Source organism: Betta splendens, chromosome 8, assembly GCF_900634795.4.
Source record: "Betta splendens chromosome 8, fBetSpl5.4, whole genome shotgun sequence".
Classification (NCBI taxonomy): Eukaryota; Metazoa; Chordata; class Actinopteri; order Anabantiformes; family Osphronemidae; genus Betta; species Betta splendens.
In genome coordinates this window covers 5,664,448-5,677,457 of record NC_040888.2, presented here as the reverse complement: position 1 = coordinate 5,677,457, position 13,010 = coordinate 5,664,448, and the positions used below count along the sequence as shown (strand labels likewise).

Genomic DNA, 13,010 nt, shown 5'->3' with positions numbered 1-13,010 from the left:
CGGACGTCCACGGGGTGCGAACACACATGGTTTGAGTTTGGCTCCGTGTAGGAACCAGGAGGGGAAGAAGGGGGCCTGGTGGCGGGAGCCCTCCGATCCTCGCTTCCTGCTGCTGCTGGAAAGGCGATCCGCCCGCGCCCGCCGTCCCCGTCGACACAAAGCCCAGTGTTCGGCCGCCGCCCCCGTCGCGCCGCATCGGCCTGTCAGCACGCGGGAACCCGAGCCGCCGTTTCCCTAACGAGAGGATACGGCGGAGACGATCCGATTGGGCCCCGGCTGCCGATCCTCCCGTGACACCGCAGCAGGTTAGGTGGCATTTCTGCAGGAAGCGTTTTTTCAGTCACGGGTGATGATAATTACAGAAGAACAGGCGACGCGTGACTGGTTCCCTATGTTTTTCATTATTTTATTAGCAGCTGCGTAACAACAAACGCTACTGTATCTTGAGCAGACTGCGATCTGTACAGTGGATGTTTGCAACTGATAAGCGCAGAAGCGCAGAAAGAGCGTGTGCATCCGCGATGCACGGGGAGAGGCCGTAATTACAGGCCGGTGCAACTGCATTAATTAACTTCACTACCTGAAAGCCAAGTCGTTCTCAAACTGCTCCTCGAGAGAGACCTCGAGCTGACCTCACCGTCCCTCCTTGACAGCGGACCATGACTCACCTCTGCAAACCACAAGTTACATTTGGCCAAGTAAACACACCGCGCTAATAAAACCACTGAGGCCTGCATATACTGGACGCGGAAGTAGCTGGGAGTCGAGCATAGACGCGGCTCCGGCTCAGTTTGAGAGACGTTATGCAGTTTGGGGCAAATGTATAGAAGTATTGTGCGTCCATGTGCTGCATGTGTCTCCGTCTCCCCACTAACAGTGTGTTGATGCAGAAGTTAACGCAGGCGACCTTTGACCCCCGCGGGGCTTCGGCCGATCGGCTCACCCGACGCCGCTCTCGGAAACGAGGGAACACAACGAACCTTCCGAAGAGAGCAGCTGCTTACTCAGCAAATCCGGTGGAAAAAATGTTCCTGAAGGCACCGCGAAGGAAAGTTTTGTACTCAACAAAGGCTGTGACGCAACACGGCGGCATCCGTTGGCTTTTAGTGACGCTATAGAAAGAGGAAGCGTTCATTTGCACACGCTCAGACATACACATTTCTTTGTGTGGGAACGTTGGTTCTGCAGCGTTGGCCTCGGCCGGGACCCGGGCGCCTCCATTTCGCTGCCTCTGTGCTCTGCTCGTGTCTCACAACAAGACGGAGCACGCTCACCGAAAGCCTCTTGGGGGGTGAAAGGGATTGGGAGATTAAATTTATTTTGAATTCCTTCCCCGTAATGTGGCAATTACCCTGCTCCCCCCCCACCCCCCGCCCGCCTTTCCAAGTCCGCACAGCACGGGGCCTGTTCCGAGGAACATCGTGTCCACGTCGTGTACACAGGTAGCGTTTCCTTTCTCTCTTCCTTTCTCTTTCACCGCTGCTCACAAATGAATATTAATTAAAAAAGGCTCTAACTGCCCAATGTTGTTTCCCTTCAGAGCAAAACACCACTTACGTATCTAATAAACCTTTGTTTCCACAAACTGAAGGCACTGTTCCTGGAGCAGTTTGAAGGAAGACTGAGAGCTCCAGACCATTATTCTGTTGTTCTGTGGATGTTAATGGCTTCGTTCTGCAGCGTCACCAGCCGCGTCATTTGCGTCTAATCTCCTCTAAGCTGATCAGAAACGTCGCTGAGCAACATGCGGCCGGGCCACTTATTCCTGAGCTTAAGACGAAGGTCAGGAAGGCGGCGGCGGCGGCAGCGGGCAAAACGATGGGTACCAGAGCGTCTGGTTGGGACCCGCAAAACCGCAACAAAGCCAGAGATGCAGACACACACACACACACACACACTACATGAATGCCGTCAAAAGACTCCACTTTGTTTCACTGGAGGACAAGTCACAACCCCTCTTTTCACCGCGTGTTCACACATTCCACGCACCCAGAACGGTCTCGTTTTCCATCGGCTAAGCTTCGTAATTGGCCGTTCTATACAGCGAGCGGATTAGCCGGAAAGGGGCAAAACAAAAACAAAACCAGGAAGCAAACGGTCAGCTGACCTTGGCGGGACACCAAAGGGTTTACCCCTGTTGTCTGCTCTGGGATAAAAATACATCTTCAGATGTGTGGAGGGAAGCGGCGGAGGCTTTGTGGAGCGTCCAAGAAAAACGCTCGCTACAGTATCTGGCATTTAGGAGGCAGCTTCTATGTAGGATGGAGCAGAGGAAGGCCCCCGCAGAGAGGATTCAGTGTTTCCTCCACCAGGAGCCACAGTGAGGACACTCTTTCCACAAATCTGCCCTCCATGTTCTCATGCGTTTCTGGAACCTGCTCCTCCGTGTTGCTCCGGGCCCCGCTCGTGTGCTAAATACCTCGTCGTCAGGTCGTGCCTCAATGTTCTAATCCGTTCTTTCCATTGTTCGCCGGGTTGCCAGCGAGTTCTACGGCTTTCAGTGCAAGCGCGAAGACGGAAAGCGAGGCTGTAAAAGCAGGCGCGCTGCTGTGAGCGAAGCTGCGGAATGAGTAAGTGCAACAGGGACTGATATAGTGCACACACACACACACACACACACACAATAACAGAGTCGCACAGAGCCAGCTGTGCCACTGACGTAGGTGGAGTCCGAGTATCAAGCCAACACAGGCCTTTATAACCGCGCTGGGTTTACAGGTGTGGTGCCGCATGTTCTAGATCTAATTACAGATTTTCACAATGATGGCATGTTACAGTAGGTGAAAAGCAGCAAAAAATGCTGTGCTTGGACCTACACAGGGCCCTACCTTTTAATCATAACACAATGGGTTTCGACCCCCCCCCCTCCTCTGTATTATGCCTTCTGATAATATTTAATTAACAATTCAAAATGGATAAGTCAGACTCCAGGGAAATTCCAGCTACGGATGACAAGGGCTGCAGGGGAGTGGGAGCGGTGTGTGTGTGTGTGTGTGTGTGTGTGTGTGTGTGTGTGTGTGTGTGTGTGTTTTTGACCACGCTCTCCGCGTGCACACATTATTAAGAAAAGAGTCGGCAGAGGGTTGTGGAGGCTCCTTCCTCGCCCCCGACAATCCTCGAGCTGCTGGAGCTGCTTTAGGCAGCGCCACAGCCTGGGATCGCTCTCTAGCGCCGCCGTGGATCTGCGGTGCATCTGTCTGGTGTCACTATAATCTTCAATCTGACACCTGGCGATCGGCAAACATCTATAAAGCTGGTGGTGCCGCCCTCACAGCTGTTATTTGCCAGCAGTGCAGATACTGCCTGTCTACACATCAAGAAATGCTGCCCTCACCCCTAAAGACATCAGGGTCGTAGCAGATGAGGGTCAACAGCTTTGTCCAATAACCACATCAGACTGTGCATTAAATGCTAACAAATGCAGCTACGCTGATTATAGAGGAAAATCTAAAATCCGCAGCCCCGTTGTTCGATCCCGGTCGACGGATCGGACTGTTTACGCGACAACCTGTAAAGACCAGAGGCGAAGTCTCGGCCACGGGTTTTACTGCTCTGTTTGAATAATCAGGTACAAGTAAAACAAACAGCGACAGAGGGGATGTTTAGCAAGGACCTCAGGATCCAACGCGGGGTAATAAGTGTTCATTAGTTTTAATAGCCGGCTCCCGGACCGAATGAAACGAAGAGCAGGAGACCGAATCCAGGCAATGTAAATAAACCCCAAAAAACTCTCCTCCGGTGTCTGTATTGGAAAACGCTTCTCACTTTCTTCACAGTGAAGCAGGAACTGGAAGATTACGCTTTCCTGACTGCAAAGTACAGTTTGAATTCCGGTAGAAGTACCAGCGAAAATACGGGCACCGTGTATATGTATTTATCTTATGGAGGGGAATAAAGTAGCATTTATCAAAATTAATTAATGCACTGTGGGTGCAGAAATATTTTAAAAACTAGACTTGAGCGCGACCGCATCTGGATTTCTTTCCCCGTTCAGACTGCATGACATGAAGAATGGGTGTGGATTGTTTTACCTCCAGTGACCCAGTGGCTGTGTTTGAAGCTGTTAGTCTATTAAGCAGATGCCGGTGCGTTTGGTGGCACATCTTGATTCCACCTGAGCCCAGAGCGGAGCAGTGAGGCGGGCCTCGTGGTCCAGATGCCCCCCCCAACACAGGCCTGAACATAAACAAGGCTCGGGTCTGGTTGAGGAGAGTGAGAGCCCGTTTATTTATGGACATGTCTGGGTCTGACTCACAATTATAGAAAGATAGATAGAAGGAGTGAGGTCCACACACACACACACACACACACACACACACACACACACACACAAACACACACACACACACACACACACACACACACACACACACACACACACACACGTGGGCGGTTTCAGTACAGACAGCTCCACTGAGCTCAGACCCGCGTCCGGCTCGGCCAACGCCATCGTCCGACCCGGTCCAACGTCCGCGCCATAAAGCGAAGCGTCCTCACGGACGGCGCGCGCTCGTCCCAGGAAGACGACGTCATCGGCCGCGTCTCAAACAGCGCTGGCTGCAGGGCGGCAAAAGTGGAGCGAGGGTGTGAGGCCGGGGAATTCAAAGAATTTTCCTGTGTGCTTACCGGCAAACCAAGCCCACTGCAGGTTTATGAAAGCACGGGCTTTTCATCTTCGCTGCACTCTCGCCAACTATATCGGGTCAATCTGGATTTTTACAATAAGGCTTTTATAGCTTAATGGCCTGGCTGCAGAATCCCAGACATCGTAAGGTGCTTTTATGGCTCCTGTAGATCCTTTATGGCTGAAATGTCATTGCTTTACTTGATGGCCGATGGTTTTTACTGGTCGTGTTGATTTCATAATCAGCTTTGACAGAGACCTGGGAAGGCGTCGCCAGGACGAGGACGTGCTCGGCGCTGGTATTTACACCAGTCCCCGCCAGCTCATGTGTTTTCCATTGGCCATTGAGAAAAAGAACGGAACAACAACCCAAATGAAATAAGTCCAAGTTTGGATTTCGACGTCGCTGTGAATGAAGCCTGCTGCTTTCTTCGTTCACAGTGTCAACGTCCTCCGCTTGTCTCGTTTAGAATTACATAAAGCAGTAAAACCCGGGCTGAGCGATTAGCAAGGTGGCCTGACACACACACACACACACACACACACACACACACACACACACACACACACACACACAAAGCATAAACATTACACAATCACACCAAGCACACGAGCAGCTTCAGCTAATGAGGACCACGCTGCCTTTAATGCCTGTTTATACCAGACTCCGGAGTGAACGCTGCCCCGAGAGCTCCTTCCAAAACAGAGCACAGCAGAGACACAGGGAGAAAGAGACGAAGGGGATGAAGAAGATGGGACGAAGAGGACAGAAGGCACAGTAGGTGACTCGGTTGACGTCGGCCGATCTTCACACCCAGTCAAGGAGTGAAGCGTGGATGCGTCTCAACCAGCACCATATGGGTCTTTATTGGTGGAGCTCTGGCCACCGCTCGCTCGCCCTCTCGCTCGCTCGCTCGCCCGTCGTTAAGGCGATAAGCTGGCAGGCGGCGCAGGTGGACGCCCGCCATCAGCGAGCACCAGGTCCCACCTCGCTCACATTTTCCAAAACCTTTTCCTTCAATCTGCTCCCTGTCCTTTTTTTTTTTTTACCGGTGCGACCGGACTCCACCCTCCACAGCGCGGGCCAGTCTCCGCTCTGTGGCGCCACCGTTCTGGGAGGAGTGAGGAAAAAAAAAAAAAAAACACCTGAGTGACCTTTAACCTGTCCTCACAACAACATGACGTGTGTGGAGGAACGCACGCCTCACACGAACACCAGCTCCCAGCTTCCTCCCTGAAGGCTGCGAAAGCGCCGAGCCGAGGAACCGGGGGCTTCGAGGGTCCAGTTCACCGAGGCCCGAGAAGCAGCTGCCGCTACCGGCAACACCCCATTAACGTCTGCAGCCGCCGGCCGCCTCCCGCAGCCTTTTACTGCACAGCCGCAAAATGTGGCAAAGGCTACGGACAGAAAATACGGGCTCAAAGGGGGGAAATGCGAGTGATGAATGAATGAATGAGTGAATGTTTTCCTTGAAGTCTGCGGTGAAGTCCTGAATCAATTATTAACTCGAACGGCAGACGAGGGTTTGAGTCATTGACGAGGCAAATACTCGCTCAGACTTCCTCCTGCGTATCTCTGGTGAAGTTGCACCATGAATGGCTCACTCAGCATATTAAAAAAAACCACCTCAGCTCGGAAAGAACGTGGCGAGTGAGTGGGCGAGCGAGCGAGCGAGTGAGCGCCGACCGTACCTGCCCGCCGCGGACATGTCCGCTCACGCGCCTCGGGAGGATTTACACGCTTCATGATCATCAGATGTGTCATTTAGAGGCGCTCGGGAGCCTAATTACGAACGAGAGTGTCCGTGAGCCGGAGGTGAAACTGTGGATGGAAAAAGGGAGAAAGCGGGGCGGCTCACGAGCTCCGATAAAACCCCCGGGCTGGAATTTGATTTGGGCAGAGAGCAGATAAGAGGGATCAGCGTGTTACACATTACAGGCTCCCTGGTGATAAACCCACCCGCAGAGAGCGGCCGCTCGGCCTGCGCTCGGACTGGGCCTTCACGCCATAGTCGCTCTGGATCGCTTCACCCGTGCTCACAGCCTTTTCCCATGACACGCTTTCCCATGATGCCTCACTGGCGAGAACTCGAATAGCTGCATAGTCTCGAATCTGATTGGCCGATGGCAAATTGGTCAGCGTTCAACAGGAAGCGGACGGGCCCCTTGCTGGGCGCCGAGCTGGTTCCACCGGCACCCGTTCGCCAGCCGCCGCACCCATTTCCCCGCCGCGACACCTTCGTTCCCGGCTCCGCAACGCGCGGCACTCGAACGAGGACCGCGGCCAGAACTCAGCGAGGCCCCTGCCAGATTTCTGCCTCACGGCTGCTTTTCTCATTGCGAAACCTCTCGTCCCGCGTTTCCCAACGTGCCCCACGGCAGGTGACTCTCTGGGCCCGGACGCGGTTCAAGCGGCAGGCGGTTTATTGAAGTTTACAGTGGGTTTATCAGCGGCGGCGCGCACAAACGTCCCCGCGGCGGCTTTGAACTTCAAAGGGCGACGAGCTACAATGAGGGGCAATAAGACGACAACAGTGCTAATTTACACCCATTACTCCACAGATGACAGGGTCAGCGCCGCATGCGAGGCAGCCTTTACTTTCACCGGGGAGGCCTCGATTCGCGTGACCACACTGCCATCTAGTGGTCATAATGGGGCATAGCAGTCTCCACTCCAGTGACAAACATGGGTCGTTTGCACCACATCTGTAACAACTGTTACATAAAAAGATTCGACCAATCCCCAAACTATATTTACCTATACATAGTGATATTGTACAGTGATATACAGTTTGTATATATAAACATATACATAACTGACAGGCTGTGTTGCAAAGGAACTTTACAGCTTTCAGAGTCTTATGCAAGAGAGACACCTTGTGGAGAACGTCATCAACAGCCAAGTGGAACACAATGTCATTATTAAATAAACCACCCACTTGTGTTTTCCACAACACAAATCACTATTATTATCATCACTACTTCCAAATGACAAGAACCTGAACTGCTGCAGCTTCTAAAATCTGATAGGATGCAGGTGACTTGGATCCTAAAGGTGCACGTCGCTCTGTTGTCTTTTTTATTTTATATCCATGACTGAAGTTGGCTCATGCAGTTTACTTTATGTCGCCATCTACAGGAAAGATGTTTCAGTTCATCTTGATGGACAAACATCATGAAATTTCTGTTCAATTGTTTAAAAACACTTTCTCACGTTGGCTTTGACACATCTCTTCCAGTGGATTACAGAAGTTAAAGAAAATTATAAATGACATCAAACCAAATGTAAAAGAAAACGTAAATTCTATACAATTTCCTACAATACCTCACTCAGATGTGCAATATTACTGTACAATTTAATTTCTTATAGCCAAGCCTCATAAGATCAGATAGATAGATAGTGTTAGTAGAATGCAGAGGTATTTTTCTATTATTCTATTTATTCTATAATTATTATATAACGCTTTGATTTCTTTTTATTGTGAACTGCTGCTGGGTTCATCCATAGTTTTGTTGTACTCGTACAATTACAATAAAGTTCTATTCTATGATAGTCTATTATATTTTAAGATATACTTGCTATAAGAGAAGGATACTCGTACTGATTTTTGTTCATTCTTAGGTAGGTAGGGTTGACAATTTACAACCTTGTTAAAGCATAATTAGAATTAGAATGTGGTAGAGCTGCAGCACTGGATTAAGTTGGACCTAGTGGCCAGATTAGAGAGCTGTGATTATTCAGGCCGTAGTTTACGTTCTTTGTCCACAAGAGGGCAGCAGAGTGTCAAAAATCCGCAAAAGAGTCTTCAAACTTGTGTAGGATTATGCAGCAAAGACATTATTTTTGTATACATTGTTAGTCTGCTAAATTAATGTTTAGGTAATTAGTAATTAGTTTAGACAATTAGGATAATGAAGGTAATTTCATTAAAGGATCATTACTTTCAAATCCATTGATAGAAATCAATGTGCGCATCCTTCCCACCGCCTGGTGGATGAAGGATGCTCTTTGACGCCCACTAAAGTTCAGGAATCTTGACCACAAGCTTAAATCGCATCTTTCGCTTTGAAGTGTCATTGGCCCCCTTCAGACACCTTAAACCCCAACACATGAAGTCAGACCCGCACTAAACCCCATCAGTCACAGTCCTGCCGCACGAGCACAGGCCTGAACACAGGCGTGCACGGTCGCCTGAGGAGCCCGGTGGTCTGCTCCGTCTCAGGGAGATCACGCAGGATATTTCACGCTCTTCTTCACCCGATAAATGTATCCTTTATCTGCCTCGCCGAAGACAAATAGAAAGCAAAGGGCAGTGAAAGAGTGGATCATATGGGGGGAGAAAAGAGACCCAGCGCCTGAATGAGGATGGTTTACATGGGTAGGTGTGAGTGAAATGCAGACTCGACGCCATGGCAACCCACGCCCAGCACAGGAAAGGCCGAACACGGTCGCAGGTTGGGTGGAATGTGACATTTGTGAACGCAGGACACAAAGGGGGGAAGATTGGAGAGAACAAGTGAGGTGTGTTGGAGAGAATGTCTGGAGAGAGATGAACTACAGTAGATGAGGACGTTCACAGATAGGATGTTTATGAAGGCCAGAAGCCTTTAGAGCTATGTCCCGAATAGGAAGCGATAAATCACGTAGCAGCGCTCACCCACATCCATATAATCACACCTGAGGAATCTGCATCCACTATTATTGTACATTTTAGCTGTACTGTAAATAGGTGCACAGCAGGAGGAGGCACAGGCCAAGCAGCTGGTGATCTGACTGTACTGGAGACTGCAGTGTGTGCAGTGGAACAGCCACGCTGCAGTAATAAAAACCGCTGGTGATTCTTTTATAGCAACGTAGAGAAATGACGTTCTGTTACGGAGCCAACGGTGACCTTTGACCCTGAGCTCTCTGCATTCAGAGGCTGTCGGACGGTCGGCGCTAGGGGCCGAACAAATCAGGGAGCAATCAACAAAATGCAAAAGAGGGGGGGGGGGGGGGGCACCACACACACTTTAGCCAGTGTTTCCAGCTTTTCAAACCTCTCTCCTCTCCTGCTCCCTCTCACACACGCATAAACACATAGGCACAAACACATACACCTCGAAACAAAGGTGCCATTTTACTCAGGAAGGGTCAGCAGTTCTCTCCATCAGACAGGGGTTTGTTCTTGGTCAGAGGCTGCTGCCCAATCTCAGGCCACCCTCCCCTGGCTCCACAGTCTCCCTCCGGCCCCCCTCCGGCCTCCGCCACCCCAGAGACAAGCTCCCCATTGTTCCCGCACTACTAATAAATGACAGTTCTCCTGTTCAGGCGGACTTTAGAGCCGGTTCTAAACACACACTCTGCGCGCAAGCGGCGCCTGATATGAAAGGACACACAGCAGCTTCTTTACCCGCCGATATTTATCATGACACTTGCTCCAAGGTCGGAGTCTGAATGGATGCCCCTAATGCGTCGCGTTTCTCCTCAGAGGTCAGGAACGGTCACGGCGCCGAGGCTCGGTTCACCGGGAGGTCGCGCGGCCCCGCCGGAGTCGTCACCTGCGTGCGAGCTCGAGTGCGCGGGGCCCGGGGCCCCGTCCAGGTCCAGGTGAGCCCTGAGCTCGGACGTGATAAATCACCACTCAGCCTAAGCTCATAAACACACCATTAGCACGCTCCACCACAGCAACTCGATCTGTTTACCTTGAGCTCTGTGCTGGGGGGGCGGCTGGCTCCCAGAGCACTGCCTCAGCGGGCCGGGGGCCCGTTCCATCGCCGCGGGGCCGACCCGCTCCGGCTCCAGGGTCGCCTCAGTGAAGTATGAGATAACTTTCCACCACCTCGAGCTCACCTTCGCACAGTGAGTGAATCGGTGGAGAGCGCGGCCAGCGTGGAAAAAGCCTGTTTAGTCTGAGCAGGCGTGCGTTACTGTAGCTCGTTTGTCCAAGAAACATCTTAAAAGGTAGTGGAAACTCGCTTTGAGTCAATTATCTGCAACTTGTCAACAGTGACACAAACCCAAGGTCTAAAATTAGTCTCAGGCCAATTAATGATGAGAAAGCTCCTCGGAAATGTTGAGTGGGGCAAATGCAGGGTTGTTAAGTAAGTGTGTGTGTGTGTGTGTGTGTGTGTGTGTGTGTGTGTGTGTGTGTGTGTGTGTGTGTGTGTGTGTGTGCGTGGCCCTCTCCTGCGGTTCACCACAAGCGTATCATATGACAGCGCAGCCAGCACTTTTTGCCCTGGGAGAAAAGCACATTCCTTCTTTTACTATTCTCAGCTACAGACCAGGACGTAAACAAATGCATTACAAGAAAAACAAAGAATCCACCCCGGCTGCTCGCGGTGGAGGCGCGCAGGTGGGCGTGCACGGGGCCGTGCGTGTGCACGGAGCGGAGGACGCCGGCCGAGCTCGCGGCCGACGTCACGCTCCCGCTCCGGCGTTCAAATGACAAAAGGAGGAGGAGGAAGAAGAGGCAGAAGTTGTGAGAAGAGGAGCTAAAAAAAAAAAAAGGCCCAGTGTTTAGTCAAGGCCTGCTCGCTGACACAAAGTCTGTCTTTGTCTGCCTCCCAGGGTGCCAGATAAAGGAATTCTTGTGTGTCGGGGGCTCTGACCGAGTTTATTTGACACTTCAGCTCCTTTTGTGAAGCAAGTGTCCCACCGTCAATGCTGGCCATGAGAGTCACTTGGCATTAGACAGAGGGTCCCTCTTCAGCGGAGAAAGGGGGTCTTGTTTGGAGAAGATTTTTAATGGAGGGGGTGTGTTGGGGGTGCACATCCACACATATAGTGGGGCTCTGTCCCCAATCGCAATAATAGATGGGATTCTTCACTGCTAAAGCATAAGAGGTGAGCAGAACGGGCTCTAAGGAGGCGGTCGCTGCATCACATAGTATAAAGTACAGTTCCATCAGAGACCATGTGTCACATGAGGGTTAGGTGGAAATTCCACCGCTGCAGAGCTGCCGTTCCGCTATGGGCCCGGCCTTATGTGAGCCTGAGCTCGTGCACCTGCGGGTTGCATGGTGTGAATGCGTCTAAACCTTCCACCCCACGTCAGGTTATAGACAGGGCCCCGTTACTACTGTGCTGTGTGCACCTGCCGTGGACGCCTGGCACCGCAGGTGCGCGGCCACAGCGGGGGCTGACGCCACAGCGGGGGCCAGTCACACAGCTGAGAGCGCGGCGGCGGATCATGGGGGCGCTCCGAGAATAACGGAGCAGGGAACAGGTGAACGTGGGGCGGATCAGTGTGACAGGAGGCGCGCACGCATCCACGGACGAGTCAAATACCACGGCGTTACAAACGACGCACTACTCCACGTGCTGGTGATGAAGCGGCAGAGGCCGTTTGGTGGAATAACAGCTGGTGTGATTGAGCGTATTCCGTGTCGCGTCCCCGAACGCACCGTTTGGGACGCACGTGTGAGCGATGCCCCGTGAATTTCCACCAGCAACCGAGCCCCAGCCCAAGTCCCACTGTACTGTACGTCTACGCAACATACCTGCTGGTTGAGAAGATGCGCGCTGTCAGTATCCGAACCGCTGGACACCCGCAGCGCACGCGCTGCGCCACATGCGGGATTATTCCCTTGTGCCAATATTCACTATTTCCAACAGCGTTTAAGGGGTTTGGCGTCCGTGACGCTGGCCACACACGAACACGCGCGAGGCAGCCAATAGTCTCGTCCGTCCGACAAAGGACTCGGGCAGCGGGAGGAATGGACAGCGCTCATCCCGTGTCACACACAGGCTTTCCATAAATCCTTCACGACGAGCCACGCTTGAATCCACCCGCCGGTGGCGTCTGGATCACGTTTATCCACCGCCAATAATAATCACAATATCAATAATAACTCCACGTGTGTCAGTGATGGAACTTCAGGATTTAATCCTTCTAGCGCGTCCGGAGGATCCATGTAGGAACTGGTCTTTTTCTCTTCGCCCGGCAACAAGGGGAGAATATTTCCAGTGAGATCCAAAAATCAAGCGTTCGATCCCGATGTCCGCTGCTCGCGCTCCACAGAGAGAGAGAGACGATGCGCTCCCGTCAACCGCCTCCGCTGCACTGAGCCATAGTTTGAGAACAGCAGCGCAGCACACTGCTCTGAGCTGTAGGCGCGCAAAGCATGACGGTACCTGGAGTTTTTTTTTTGCTGCTGTTCAATGTCAGAAAACAGGAGGGGCTGAAAGCTGAAATATAATTATTAAGATGCAGAACAATGATAATGTCAGTGAAGTAGAAATGCTTCATTTATTCTTAGTTACAAACGTGTGCGTTAACATTTATTATTATCATCACTATATATCTATTTTTCTACTGGACTGATTTGAGTTTGGATTCTCGCCAAAATGCTACAGTGTAAACCAGCTACTTTCATTCCAGACCAGGACAAATATTCATAA

At 51.6% G+C, this 13,010-nt stretch overlaps 1 long non-coding RNA gene across 1 annotated transcript in view; it reads right to left on the bottom strand.

Moving 5' to 3' along the window:
• Positions 1–12,686, bottom strand: part of LOC114860700 (uncharacterized) — a 34,393-nt gene extending 21,707 nt beyond the window's left edge. Inside the window, exon 1 of the long non-coding RNA XR_003786654.2 lies at positions 12,110–12,686. This is a non-coding gene — a long non-coding RNA (uncharacterized LOC114860700). The remainder of the gene's footprint in view (positions 1–12,109) is intronic.
• Between the last annotated feature and the right edge of the window lie 324 nt (positions 12,687–13,010).